Source organism: Psammomys obesus, unplaced genomic scaffold (assembly GCF_907164565.1).
Source record: "Psammomys obesus unplaced genomic scaffold, mPsaObe1.curated_primary_1811, whole genome shotgun sequence".
In the NCBI taxonomy this organism is placed as follows: domain Eukaryota; kingdom Metazoa; phylum Chordata; class Mammalia; order Rodentia; family Muridae; genus Psammomys; species Psammomys obesus.
The window spans coordinates 2,151,603-2,163,589 of NW_026596166.1; the positions used below are offsets into that span (position 1 = coordinate 2,151,603).

The window sequence follows — 11,987 nt, forward strand, 5'->3', positions numbered from 1 at the left end:
TCCAGACCAAGAACATAGTGTGTATGGGATGGGCTTAAAGGCCCTGGTCAACACTGCCCACTTTAGTTTAGAGATGTGTCATTGTTGATCTTTGAATACCCTGCCTAGGGACATAAGACTGATGGAAAAATCTATGGTCTCATCAGGCAATCAAGGGGATCCAATTAGGTTCAGAAAATAGAAAAGCAGCCTGGCTTCTTATCTTGAGTGGGGCAAGGTTGGTTGGATGAGCTTTACCTTCCTTTCTTGACTTGTGTTGCCTTGGTTTTCTGAGACCTCTTTGTCCACTTGGCACATTGTAAAAAGTGGGTAGATGGGGTTGGAGAGATGGCTCAGCAATTAAGAACGCTTGCTGCTCTTGCAGAGGACCCAGGTTAGGTACCCAGCATCCACATGGTGCCTGACAACAGTCTGTAACTCAGTACCAGGGGTTCCTAGTAGTGTACATACGTGCAGGCGAAAACTTAAACACTTTTTTTTTTTAAGGAAGTAAGTGCTAAACACTTTTTTTTAAAGGAAGTAAGTGCTGCAATTTCTTTGGTCATTGCGGTGCGTGTTCTTGGTTATCAACTTGACAGCACCTAGAATTAACTAAAAACCCAAGCAGCTAGGCACGCCTGTGAGGGATTTTTCTTGGTTGTGTTGTTGGACATCAGAAGACCCTCCCTAAAACTGGACCACACCTCCTGGCAGCCTACATAAAGGCCATGGAAGAGAGAAGCTTTTTGCTTTTTGCCAGCTTGCCCTCATTCTTACCGGCAAGTTCATCCATTCTGCTGCTGAAGCATTCCTTACTGGCATTAGAACCCCACTTCCAAGGGACTTCCCCGTGGACTGGACGGAACAACGATTGGATCCTTGGACCTTCCTTTGGACTAGCTGGACCACAGTATGTAAGGTACACCAGTAAATCCCACATATGTTTTTCTATCAGTTATGTTCCTTTAGAGAACCCTGACTAATACAGTAACCCCTTCTCCTAAGTTTCTCTCCACTTCTATGTTGATTTGGGAGGGGGTGGGCAGGGCACGCATGAGCCCCACCCACGCACACAAATGTATATATGCCCACTTCGAAGGTGAATCTTAGGCCTCCAGAAGGCTAAACACTTGCTCTTCCACTGGGCTACAGTCTCAGCCTAGAGAACAAACCTCCAGACCCCTCAGATCAGGCCTAGGCACCATAGTGTATGTGGGAATTGTGGAAGACTGCTCTCTGGTTGTGTTGTTTAAAAAAAGGACAGGCCTCCACTTCCATGCCAGATCTGGGGCCTTCCTGTCATCCCAGCGTTGGGCAGGTGGGTGCAGGAAGATAGGAAGTTCAAGATCAGACCTTGCCTAAAAAAAGAAAAGGAAAAAGAAAAGAAAACCTCCCCAAGTGGCATTATAGACTTTCAAGATTGTCAGTTCCTCTTGGATGAAGCACTCAGCACCAGGAACGGGGAATTTCACTCCGGTTTCCTGTAGGACCCACGGCTATTTGAGAGGCCTACCTGAACTCGGCTTTTGCTTTTGTTTATTTGTTTGTTTGTTTTCTGTGACATTCATTGTTTTGCACCTCCTAAGAAGACCTCAGGAAGAACATATTCCGTTTAATGGTTATGATCCAAATAATCGTGGACCTTGGAGGTTCGGGCCTTGATTGAGGCAAATTCTAATTTTCACAAGCTTCAGTTTCTCCATCTTAGAAACAAAGATGACGATGATAAAAAAAAAAAAAAAAAAAAAAAAAAGCAACGACCTGGTCTGGCTGCTTCCGTGATGAACTTGCATTGGACACAATGTGGGCACGAAATGGGGAAGCAACACCACGCCGTGTGAAGCGTGGACCTCTGGTAGCCTGAACCTTCACGATACCCAAAGTGAACGCTGTCCAAAGCGGTTCCCTGCAACTCTTACAATCCGGGAGGCGACCCTCAGCCCACACCTGGAATGCAGGAGTGTTCTGGGCAGGGAGGGCCGAGGACTCTTTCCCAGCAGCCACCTGAGCCTCAGGGGCCGCGGGGCAGGCGAGCGGAGTCCCGGCAGAGCAGCCGGCTGGCTGAGGATGGGTGGCGAGAGGCGGCTGGGCCGGCGGGGGCAGCGGGCCCGGCGGACGCGCGCGGGCGCCGAAGGAGTTAAACAGGGCCGGGGGCAGAGCGCCTGTCAGACGCGAGCATGTGCAGTTTGCACCGCATCCGTACTATGGGTGAGTGCCGCCGCCGCCGCCGCCGCCTGGGGCTGGGTTCCTTGGGGCAGCAGCGGCTGCAGCTCCGAGCCGCCCCGGCGGCCGCGGACACTCGATGCGGGAATAGTAGCGGGAGGGCGGGCGGGCGGCCGCGTGGGGGAGGCTCGTCCGGTCACTCGGCGAGGGAGGGGGGGCGAGCGCCGGGCGTGGGGGCGGGGTGCAGGCGGCGCAGGAGAGCGCCCCGAGTCCCGGCGCGGGAGGAGGAGCGGGAGCCAGCCCGGGAGACCGCGCTCCTGGCCGCACCTGCGTCGGGCAGACGGCCACCCGGCCCCGTCCTGCCTAACCCTGTCCTCGTCCCCGGCCCTGCACCGGTAGGTGCCCGCGATGCCCGCAGAGAGGCCTTTCCGCCGCGGACAGAGATGTCTGCGCGGGGCCGAGCGCGGGGGTGCGGGTGATGGGGTGGTGATGGGGAAGCCCCGGCGACCTCGTGAGGGGACACTACCGGATCCCGCCTCCTCTTTGCTTTCGGTTTCGAAGAGGCTGTTGGGGCTGGCTGGGTAGCGAGCCGCAGATTGGATGGTGTGTCTGAGCTTGGCTTTCCTGCGGGGGTTGGGCGCGCAGGGGGGCGTGTTGGCGAAAGGGGTGCACACTGGCAACTTTCCCCGCCTGAAACAAAGGGGTGCTGGGTTGAGCCGAGGGTGAAAGATTCAGCTGAGGATCTCAGCCCTCTGAAGATTGATACCCCCTCTCCCCCCCCAGTGGCGTGCACCCCGCGGCCCTCTGGAAAGGACAGAGGGGGGCGCCAGACTGGATGAAAACTGGAGAGCCAAGTCTTGGGAGTGAGAACCACAGACACCCCTGGCTTTGCTGGTGGAGAAGGAGTCTTGTCAAAACGACCCTATTGCCTTCTCTTCCGCGTGCATGAAGGAACTGGGTGATTGGGCATTCTTTTTCAGGTGGGTGCCTAGGTCAGTGGCCAGCCCCTGGCTGCCAGTCTGCATACACCATCGCTGTTTCCTGGTGGGAGATGGAGGGCTGGGATGGAGAGCCATGGAGCCAGCCCTGTTTCTGGCTAGGCCAGAGAGGAATTGGCGTTTTCCCCAGGTGTCTTCTTTTTTTCTCTTTCTGTCACCAGTCAGAAACTGACCCGTTTCCCTTCTTTCCCCGCACCGTATCTCCTTTTCTTCCCTGGGGTTTCTTAGGAGGTGGTTGCGTGATCGCTTTGGGCACAGAGTTTGCCGTGGTTGCTCTCACGCTGGAGGGTCCTTGGAAGCTGCACACCAGTGTAGCCTTGGGGCTCTGCTCACCCATTGTTGAGTGTTCGCTGCGCCCCAATAACAAACGATCTGGGATCCTCAGGAAGCCTAGGGGCTTTGTTTGTTTGCTTGTTTTGCTTCTTGTGTACCAGGAAGAGGGGTCAAAGAGAGAGCTGGTGGAGCGGCTATAAGAATGATACAGGGTCTTTCTCTCTGCAAGACAAATGGGTCGGGTTCCGAGACCCCGATCCCCAATCTGTGTCCCCAGAAACCAGGCTCCTTCAGCATTTGGATGGGCTTGCATGTGACCATTGGCTCTTGTCCTGTGGCGGCACAGCCATCCAGGAGCTTGGGTCATTTACCTGGTTGGAAGGCAGGGCTACATCTGCTTCTGTCTGTGGTCCAACGGAAGTCAGGAGGCACGGTAGTCTCTGGGTGGTTCTCCTGCATCTCTGTGAGGGAGCTTGTGACCAAGGGTGGGTCTGCAAGTAGAGACGTGAGTGGCGGGATGAGATAACACTTCTTTGCCCTTTCTGAGACTTTGTATTCAGAACCAGAGACAGGCAGTAGGGGCAACGGAACACCGATCTTTGGAGAGGAATGCTAAGTTGATCTAGTGTTGATTTTGGCCACTTCAAGACAGAATCAAGGGAGGTTGCAGGACTTGTAAGGGGGTTACAGGAGAAGAGGAAGTGTCTGAGCGTTTCGTCTATGGTCCTGGAACTGAGGTGACTAAGGTTAGGCCGGGTGGCTAGCAGAGACAACACAGGCAGCTCCACGTCTGTGGGGCCCCTCCCTCCAGCTAGGTGGGCTTGGTTTTTGCCCAGTCCAGGCTGGGTTTATCCCAGGCTGATTCACAGCTGAGGATAGTGGCACAGAGGCCTGACCTCCCCAGCAGAAAGGGTGCAAGAAGGCTTTTCTATGGACTGGGTGTTCTTCAGATACACAGACTGGGAGGTAAGAACATGGAGCTCTCTTGACCCCCTCTTTGAAAGTGATGGGATGAGCCCCAGAGTGGTGGCACAGGCACACCTGGAATCCCAGCACGCAGGGAGGCAGAAGCGAGCTGGTCGCTGTGAGTTCAAGGCCAGCCTGGTCTACAGAGCAAGTCTAGGACAGCCAGAGCTACACAGAGAAACCCCGTTTTGGAAAAAACCAAACCAAACCAAAACAAAACAAAACAAAGAAGAAGAAGAAAAGAAAAGAAAAGAATGGGGCATGATTTCTTACATTTCTAAACTGATTTAAGAGCCTGGAGTCCTTGAATAAAAGATATTAGCAGAGTTAGTGAGTCTTATACTACGTTTATTTCAGTTGACTCCGATTGTTTCTAAAGGGGATAGTGTCGTTTTACAGGGAAGAGCTAAATTACAGCTTTTGCGATAGGGAAAGGTCGGTGTTAGTTTTAAAAGTGTCATTTTTATCAGAAGAGTTGCTACGTTACACAGGCGGTGGGGTGGTTTTTCTGTCTGCCTCTGCTCATGGGACATCTTCGAGCTCTTCCGAAGGAGATGACAAGCTAGGTCGTGAGTGGCAGTCACAGTTAAAGCTCTGAAAAGGGTCTCTGATGATGTGGTGGCTTCTGGCACCACAGGGACAGAGCTGGCTGAGTGCAGTAAAGGGGGGCAGCTTGGCTTAGCCTCAGCCAGCCATATCAGATCTGGCTGTCCTTGAGGGAGAAAAAGGAAATCTAACCCTGCTGCTGCTCAACTGCTCTCGAATTTGTGTTCGTCACTCCTCTCTTCCCCACTCTTTCTACCCCCTAATTACAGACAAGGTGCCTTAGAATTTGGTGACTGTGTGTGTGTGTGTGTGTGTGTGAGAGAGAGAGAGAGAGAGAGAGAGAACATTCCTTTTAAAGTGTGAACAATTTCTGCCCTGGCACATTCTCAGCTCCCTTTGTTCATACCTGGCCAAGGAAGGAATAGGGAAAGGGATTAAGATAATCTGAAACTGGCTATATCTTTTTGTCTTCCTCCCTTTAGCCTTTTCAGAAACTAGAATGTTTGTTTTTGAAAAGTGTAAGGCAGTTTGAGGAAAATGGACATAAGCCAGCATTTTTGGTTATGGTCCTCAAGTCATACTCAGCGTACTGGCTGTTGTGTGTTGACATTCTTCTCCTGGGATTCGAGAAGGTTTAAAACCAATTGTCTTATGATTCTTGGCGTATGCGTTTCCGAGATGCTTGAAGAGAATTTTGGTGCTGTAGGTTTGGGCTAAGCATGGTGACAAATGCCTGTAATTCCAGCTCTTAGGTGGTAAAGACGAGGATTTGAGGCCATAGAGTTCTAGATCAACAAGGGTTAAATAATGATATCTTGGCTGGGAAAAAAAAGACATTCACCTCATATCAAGCTATGGAATGCTCCACATTGCCGCCATTTGTGGAAAAGGAAATGGTTGCTACCCCTGGCACACAGACCCACCATAAAACAGAGGCTGACTAAGTGACCCTGCTCATTCTCAGGCTAACGTGGAAAGCCTGCTTGCTTCTCTTTGCTCACACGTTTTGGGCTCCAGGAGTGGGCTCCTTCACTCCTCCACACAAAGGTTCTGCTTAATGTTCATTTTGACATCAGTTCCCCTACCTATAAATTTAGTGCGGCTAAAATTGTAGGGTGGCCTTGGCCTGCTACTCTTTCAAAGAATGGTTCTTAAAGGAACTTCAATCCCTTTCTAATGCGAACAGTTTTGTGACATGAGATTGGACATGGACAAGTCTAGCAATCTAAAGAGTAGACAGTCATTGCCATTTGCTTATCTGAACTTCTAGACCCCACCATCTGTTTTTCTCTGATGGCTCCCAGGGATTTTGAGACCTCCTGGTCTCTGTCATGGTTGGTGCTATAAAAGAGTCAGCAATATTAATATTGTGGCAAACATTCTATGGTTGGCAGGACTTGGGTCTTGAAATCGCTCTTTCCTCTAGAATCTTGGCAACGTGTAAAATTTCACTGGCCATGTAGTATTAGGAGAGCTAGTTGACAAGGGGACCTAATGAGTGAGAGCATTTCTGTCACACCTCTTCTCTCCAGAGCTCCCACACTCAGGACACTTTGGAGCATCCACTTCTGACTGCTTTATCAGGTGGGCTCAAAAGATGAATTGGTCTATTCATTCATTGTAACCTACTGGGTCTGTGTAGTGGTGCTCGTTGTAGTTGTGTTTAGGACTGACCACTTAGGTTTGGATAGGTCAGGGGACTCATCCCTAAAGAAAGCTGATTCTCCCTCTCTCAGCAGCCGGTGATTGCCTGCAGGTAGGATCTTGAGAAATCTCCTCCATCCATTTTGGTATGTCCGTCGGTGCTGCCAGCGCGCATGTCTTGTGTAGGCAGCCGTATCATTGAGGTTTCATGGCTGCTGCTTCCCTGTCCTGTCCGGAAGATGTTATCTAGTGGCAGGTGTCCTGGTACTTCGGCTCTTAAAATCTTTTCACACCCTGTTCAGTGGTTTCCTCTGACCCTTAGGTCTAGGGGTTGTGTTGTTGTCATGAATCGTTCATGGATGAGGACCACCGCAGCCATTTATTCTCTACATCTGACAGCTGTGCATCTCTGTAAGAGTCCCCCCATGTCTCAAAAAGAGGCGTCTTTGATGAGGGACCGAGAGCTACACTCATCCGTGGGTGTAAAGACAAGCCTGCAGGTTCCTGTTGAAAATTATACTGATTTAGGAAACTGGCTGTAGTCGGTTCTGCTCTAGGGTCTGTGACCTCTCCAGCCGGAGTAGTTAGCTAGTTTGCAGTACCTGGCATGACTTCCTTCCTCCTAAGCAGGCCTTAAGTCCAATTAAATAGCTGTTGGTTACCCCCAAGATAAAAGGGCAACTATTGCACCATTGAGAATGTCTCACCAGGGCAGTTGTGGTTCGTAGCTTTTACAGCTGGGTAGGACTAGTGATTGCTTTTCTCCCTTTGCAGCTTGCATAGCACCTTCCGATACTACCAGAGTTAGTCCTCAGGGAGGATCATGGATCTGTGTTTAGCACGTGTACAGACAGCCTTCATTGTCTGTCTAGCAGTGTCCTTAACTAGTCTCTATCTTAGTTCCTTAGGATCTTCCTCCATCTTTTTCCCAATTAAAACACGCACACATTTTTTTCACGCACACACTTGCAAAGCCAGGAACCTGGACATTGGTCACCTTTTTATCTACATCATAATACAAATACGGACAATAAATATTGCTATCATTCGGCAGCATAAGCAGCAGATCTGGAGTTTTCTCCGATACTGTGCAGGGCTTTTTATTTATTTATTTAGCTTGCCCAAAGCAATGAAGTGACCCTCTTAGAACTGACCTAATATAGGCACCCTCACACTTTTGTGTGCATAGTTCCTGGCATGTGAAAGTACCTAAATCACCAGCTGTGATAGTTGGATGCCATCAGACACCCAGACTTCTAGGTCACTGGACACTGACATTGTTTTAAGGAAACATCTTCAAAAATCGATAAATCTGGGAATACTCCCTAACTCACTTGCTGGATTGACCTTGGGTGACCCATTTCAGTGCTCTGAGACTTAATTCCACACATGGAATTTCAGCTGGCTTCCATGATTGGAGCACTGGCAGTCGACAGTCACGTTGAATGCTTGCTGTATGCCAGGCACTGGACTAAGTACTCTTCATATGTTCTCCCCTGAGGAAGGCACTGTTGATTATTCCCACTTTCCAGCTGGAAAGACCGAGTCTCTGCAACAGTACCTCTCGTACAGCTAGAGAGTGTCCAGACTGGGACTTGAACTGAGGTCTGGTTAAGCTGCAGATTGTGAGTGCTGGATTGGATTGAGTGATAGAACAAATATTGGTGAGTGGCCAGAAGTGGAAGCGTGAGCATATAAGGAGAGTTGATGTGAACTAAATGTGGCCAGCTAAAGGAAGATGGAAGTACAGAGCCTTGAAAACCGGCATCCTCGTGAGTGTTGAGGAAAGAAGATGAAGTCTGTACCCTGCAGTGGGATGTAGACCAGATGGCCTGGAAGTTATTATAAAGGGAACAGGCTTTCTGCTTGGCATAGTAATGTATCTTATAAACCCTGTTTCGTTCTGATGCTAACGTTTTCCTCTTGTTTAACAGACACTTGGGCAGCATTTTCCTTTCTGTTACCTTCCTGACCGTCAGAGTAGCTCATTCGTAGCAGATTCCTGTCTCTAGTCTTTGTTCTCCAAGCTCTTCCCTTGTCCAATCACATTTGGGGGACTTGATAATGACTTGAGTCCCAGATATACTTTGCAAAGAACAGAAAATGGGGGCTGGAGAGAGGGCTCAGAGGTACAGAAAACACTGGACTAGGGTTTGGAATATAACTCAGTGCTGTAGAATTTGCCTGGCGTACACGATGACCTTGGATCAATCCTCAGCAATGAAAACAAACAAACAAACAAATGAAAAACAACGGTTTACCTTATAATCATCAGATTACCCTATATCCATCAAGCTACCCTGTTCTGAGAGAGGATTTATGGCCACCAATTACTCCATTTAGGGATAACTAGCTACTTCAGTGGTAAGTGTCCTCAGTCCTAGACAATTCAACTCCATGTCTCATATCATTTGGGGGTGTTTATGGAAAGGAATGAGTGTTATGGAGGAGGCCTGGGAGAGCTGTTAAGAAGCTATTTGATAGAGTCATGTGTTAGGGACAAGGAGACAGGCTTTGGACTCAGCTTGGTGACTGTACATGGAATGTAAATTCTTTGGCTTTTGGCTTCCTTGTGGTATAAAATAGGGAGTTGCCACATGAGACTGTCTGTGACCTGTCTTCTAGGAAGCGTGCTGGATGATCCAGGGGACTGGGGGTGACTCTGGCCTTTCTAAGGGAGAACTCAGCTCATCCTGAACTGATGGAAGTCAGAGCTGGGGAAGCCTGGGTGGAGTGGAGGGAGGAGGAAGCCACGCTGGAAATTAAGGGGTAAAGCTAGAAGCTAGAGTAAGAGCTTCCTAGTGATGGAGTAACAGGTAAGCTATTCCTTTCTCTGTCCTACTGAGGCAGCAGAGAGGTGGCATTGGTGTGCCTTTCTTCTCCCTACTCCTTTGCCTTCTCTTTAAAACTTAAGCTTTTTCATTTACTGCATCCTCTCCCGTCCTGCCCCGGGGCAGGCTCTAGGGAAAGCTGCAGCCAGGGCAGCTGTCTGTTCGTGGATGTTTCACATTCTGCTTTTGGGTTTGGCAGACTCCTCTCCCCTCCTCCCCTGCTGCTTCCTAGGTCCTCAGGACTTCGCTTGAAACCTCCTAGGTAACACAGCGCCTGTGAGGACTCTCCTCGTCCGTCCGCCGGCCCTACCTCCGCCTGAAGGGACAGGGCCAAACCATGAACTCAGCTGGAGTGCTAGAGGTCATGGCCCGTTTGCTCATGGAATTGGACCGCCTGGGTCTCCTTTGAGCAGGACCATTTATATAAGGATCTATCTACTCTTTTAATTCATCCTTATGCATCCGCTGTTTTTTACCTGATTATATTATATTCAAGGTTGAGGAGCAATTGAGTTCCCCCTGAACCCACCAAGCCAATCATTTCTGTCCCTGCCTACTCATGTTTTTTTTTTTCCCCTTCTTTGCTTCCTTTAAAAAAATTATGTGTATGCCTGTTTTGCTTGCATATATGTCTCTGCACGACGTGTTTATTCAGTACCTATGCAGGCCGGAAGAGGTCATTGGGTTCCCTAGAACTCTAGGGTTAAGGAGGTTCTAATCTGCCCTGGGGTTCCTGGAACTGGAACCTGGATCTTCTAGAAGAACAGCTTGTGCTCTGAAGTGCTGCTCCTAACCTTCAGCTCCCCGGGAGGCCATTTTAATGATGAGGACAAACATTTCATTTTAATAGCTGTTCAGGAACAGTTCTGCGCCCCGGGATGCTGTTATGTTTACTCAGTGAGTTTTCTTCTTTCCCTTCCCATCCATGCACAGTCAGTCTGGCTTTCTAAGATTTCTGGTTATTCATGAGCAGTAGAGGGTCCTGTGGTCCCTCTGAGTCACAAACATGGCCTCAGTTCAGTTCTTCAGACATCCATGTCTTTATCGCTGAACTGCAAAGGACCGGAGAGTGTTCCGTGGTCAGCACTATTGTTTTCTGGGCCTCGATTGCATTTAATGCTGATTCTTTCTCTTGTGCCCACACTCGTGGGTTTCTCAAAAATCACTCTTTCCCCAGCTGCTGAGATATTCACAATGGAAAATTTATCACTGGACGTGGTGACTCATGCTTATGATCGCAGCATCGAGGAGGCTGAAGCAAGAGGCTTACCACAAGTTCAAGGTCAATGAGGGCTGCGTAGTGAGTCCCAGGGTAGCCTGGACTATAAAGTGATACCTTATCTCAAAACAAACAAACAAAAAAATAAAAAAGAGAAAATCATCCTTCAATATTATTGTTCTGGCTTTTGAGTCCCCAAAGCCAGAAATTTACCTCCAGTCTCATTTCACTAGCTTGAGCTCAAAGGTCCTTTGGATGAGGTCCATTCTCTCCCACGTGTTAGTTCTAGAAACCAGTCCCATACCCTTTGGAGCAGTGAACTTGGAGTACAGACGTACTCCCAGATCTTCAGTTCCCCTCCTCTTCCCCCAGCTGACGGCCGGTCTGTGGTTCCCCATCTGCATACCCCGACTTGCAGGGAACAGACGTCAAGTTTCCTGAGTGGTCCTGCAGCAGCCCTGCTCACCACCCATTGCCCAGGAGCAGCATTCTCCAGATTCCTCTGCAGAGATGCCCTGCAGCATCTGCCTATCCTGACCATCTGTGCCCTCGGTATGGGGAAGGAGTTTGCACACACCTTTCTTTTGAAGACAGCCATCCTTGACTGGTGTCACACTGGAGAACACTATACCTTTTGTATCTTGGTGTCTTATTTAAGATTTCTGACTTAACATCTTTTGATACGTATTTCACTAAAACCATAAATATCAGGGCTGGAAAGGTGGCTCAGCAGTTAAGAAGGCCTACTGCTGCTGGGCGGTGGTGGCACCTTTAATCCCCGGGCTAGGAATGCAGAGGCAGGAGGAGACCCTTCTTCTGTTCCCAACAACTCCTTACAACTCCAGTTCCAAGGATCCAAAGCCTCTGACCTCCATGAGCACTGTCATTTACAGATACCCTTACACAAGCACATTTAAATACATATAATTAAAACAAAGAAGGTAACTGTCAAGTCAGGTGTACCAGTACCTACTCAGCACTCAGGGAAGCTGAAGCTGGAGAAAAGGATCAGGTATTTGAGGCTGGGGAGGTCACTCCACTGGTAACGTGTTTGCCATGCAAGCATGAAGGTTTCTGTTTGGATCCCCAGAACGTGTGTAAGAGCTAGGCACCAGAGCGCACATTATAATCCTAGCACTAGGAAGGCAGAGATGGTGGATTCCCGGAGCTTGCTGGCCCAAACCACTGAATCATTGAGTGCCGAGCTCAGTAAGAGATGCTGTCTCAAAAATAAGCTGGAGTGTGACTAAGGAAAACTCCATGTCAACCTATGGCCTCTTCACATATGCTTCTGCTCACACACGCAAGAATATGTACACACACACACACACACACACACACACACACACACACACACACACACACACA

General features: G+C 49.4%; 1 protein-coding gene across 6 annotated transcripts in view; it reads left to right on the forward strand.

Annotated features, from left to right (window-relative positions):
• Positions 1-11,987, forward strand: part of Tmem229b (transmembrane protein 229B) — a 50,096-nt gene that overhangs the window by 4,872 nt on the left and 33,237 nt on the right. For 2 of the 6 annotated variants that reach the window (XM_055595478.1, XM_055595477.1), the window contains exon 1: positions 2,373-2,537. The exons of 1 other annotated variant lie outside the window; for it this stretch is intronic. The gene's annotated coding sequence lies outside the window, so the exon portion shown is untranslated. Of the gene's footprint in view, positions 1-2,168; positions 2,188-2,372; positions 2,538-2,708; positions 2,746-2,925; positions 3,123-10,991; positions 11,003-11,987 lie in introns of those variants that run through there. 3 more of the 6 variants (XR_008718801.1, XM_055595479.1, XM_055595482.1) reach the window with 3 other exon arrangements.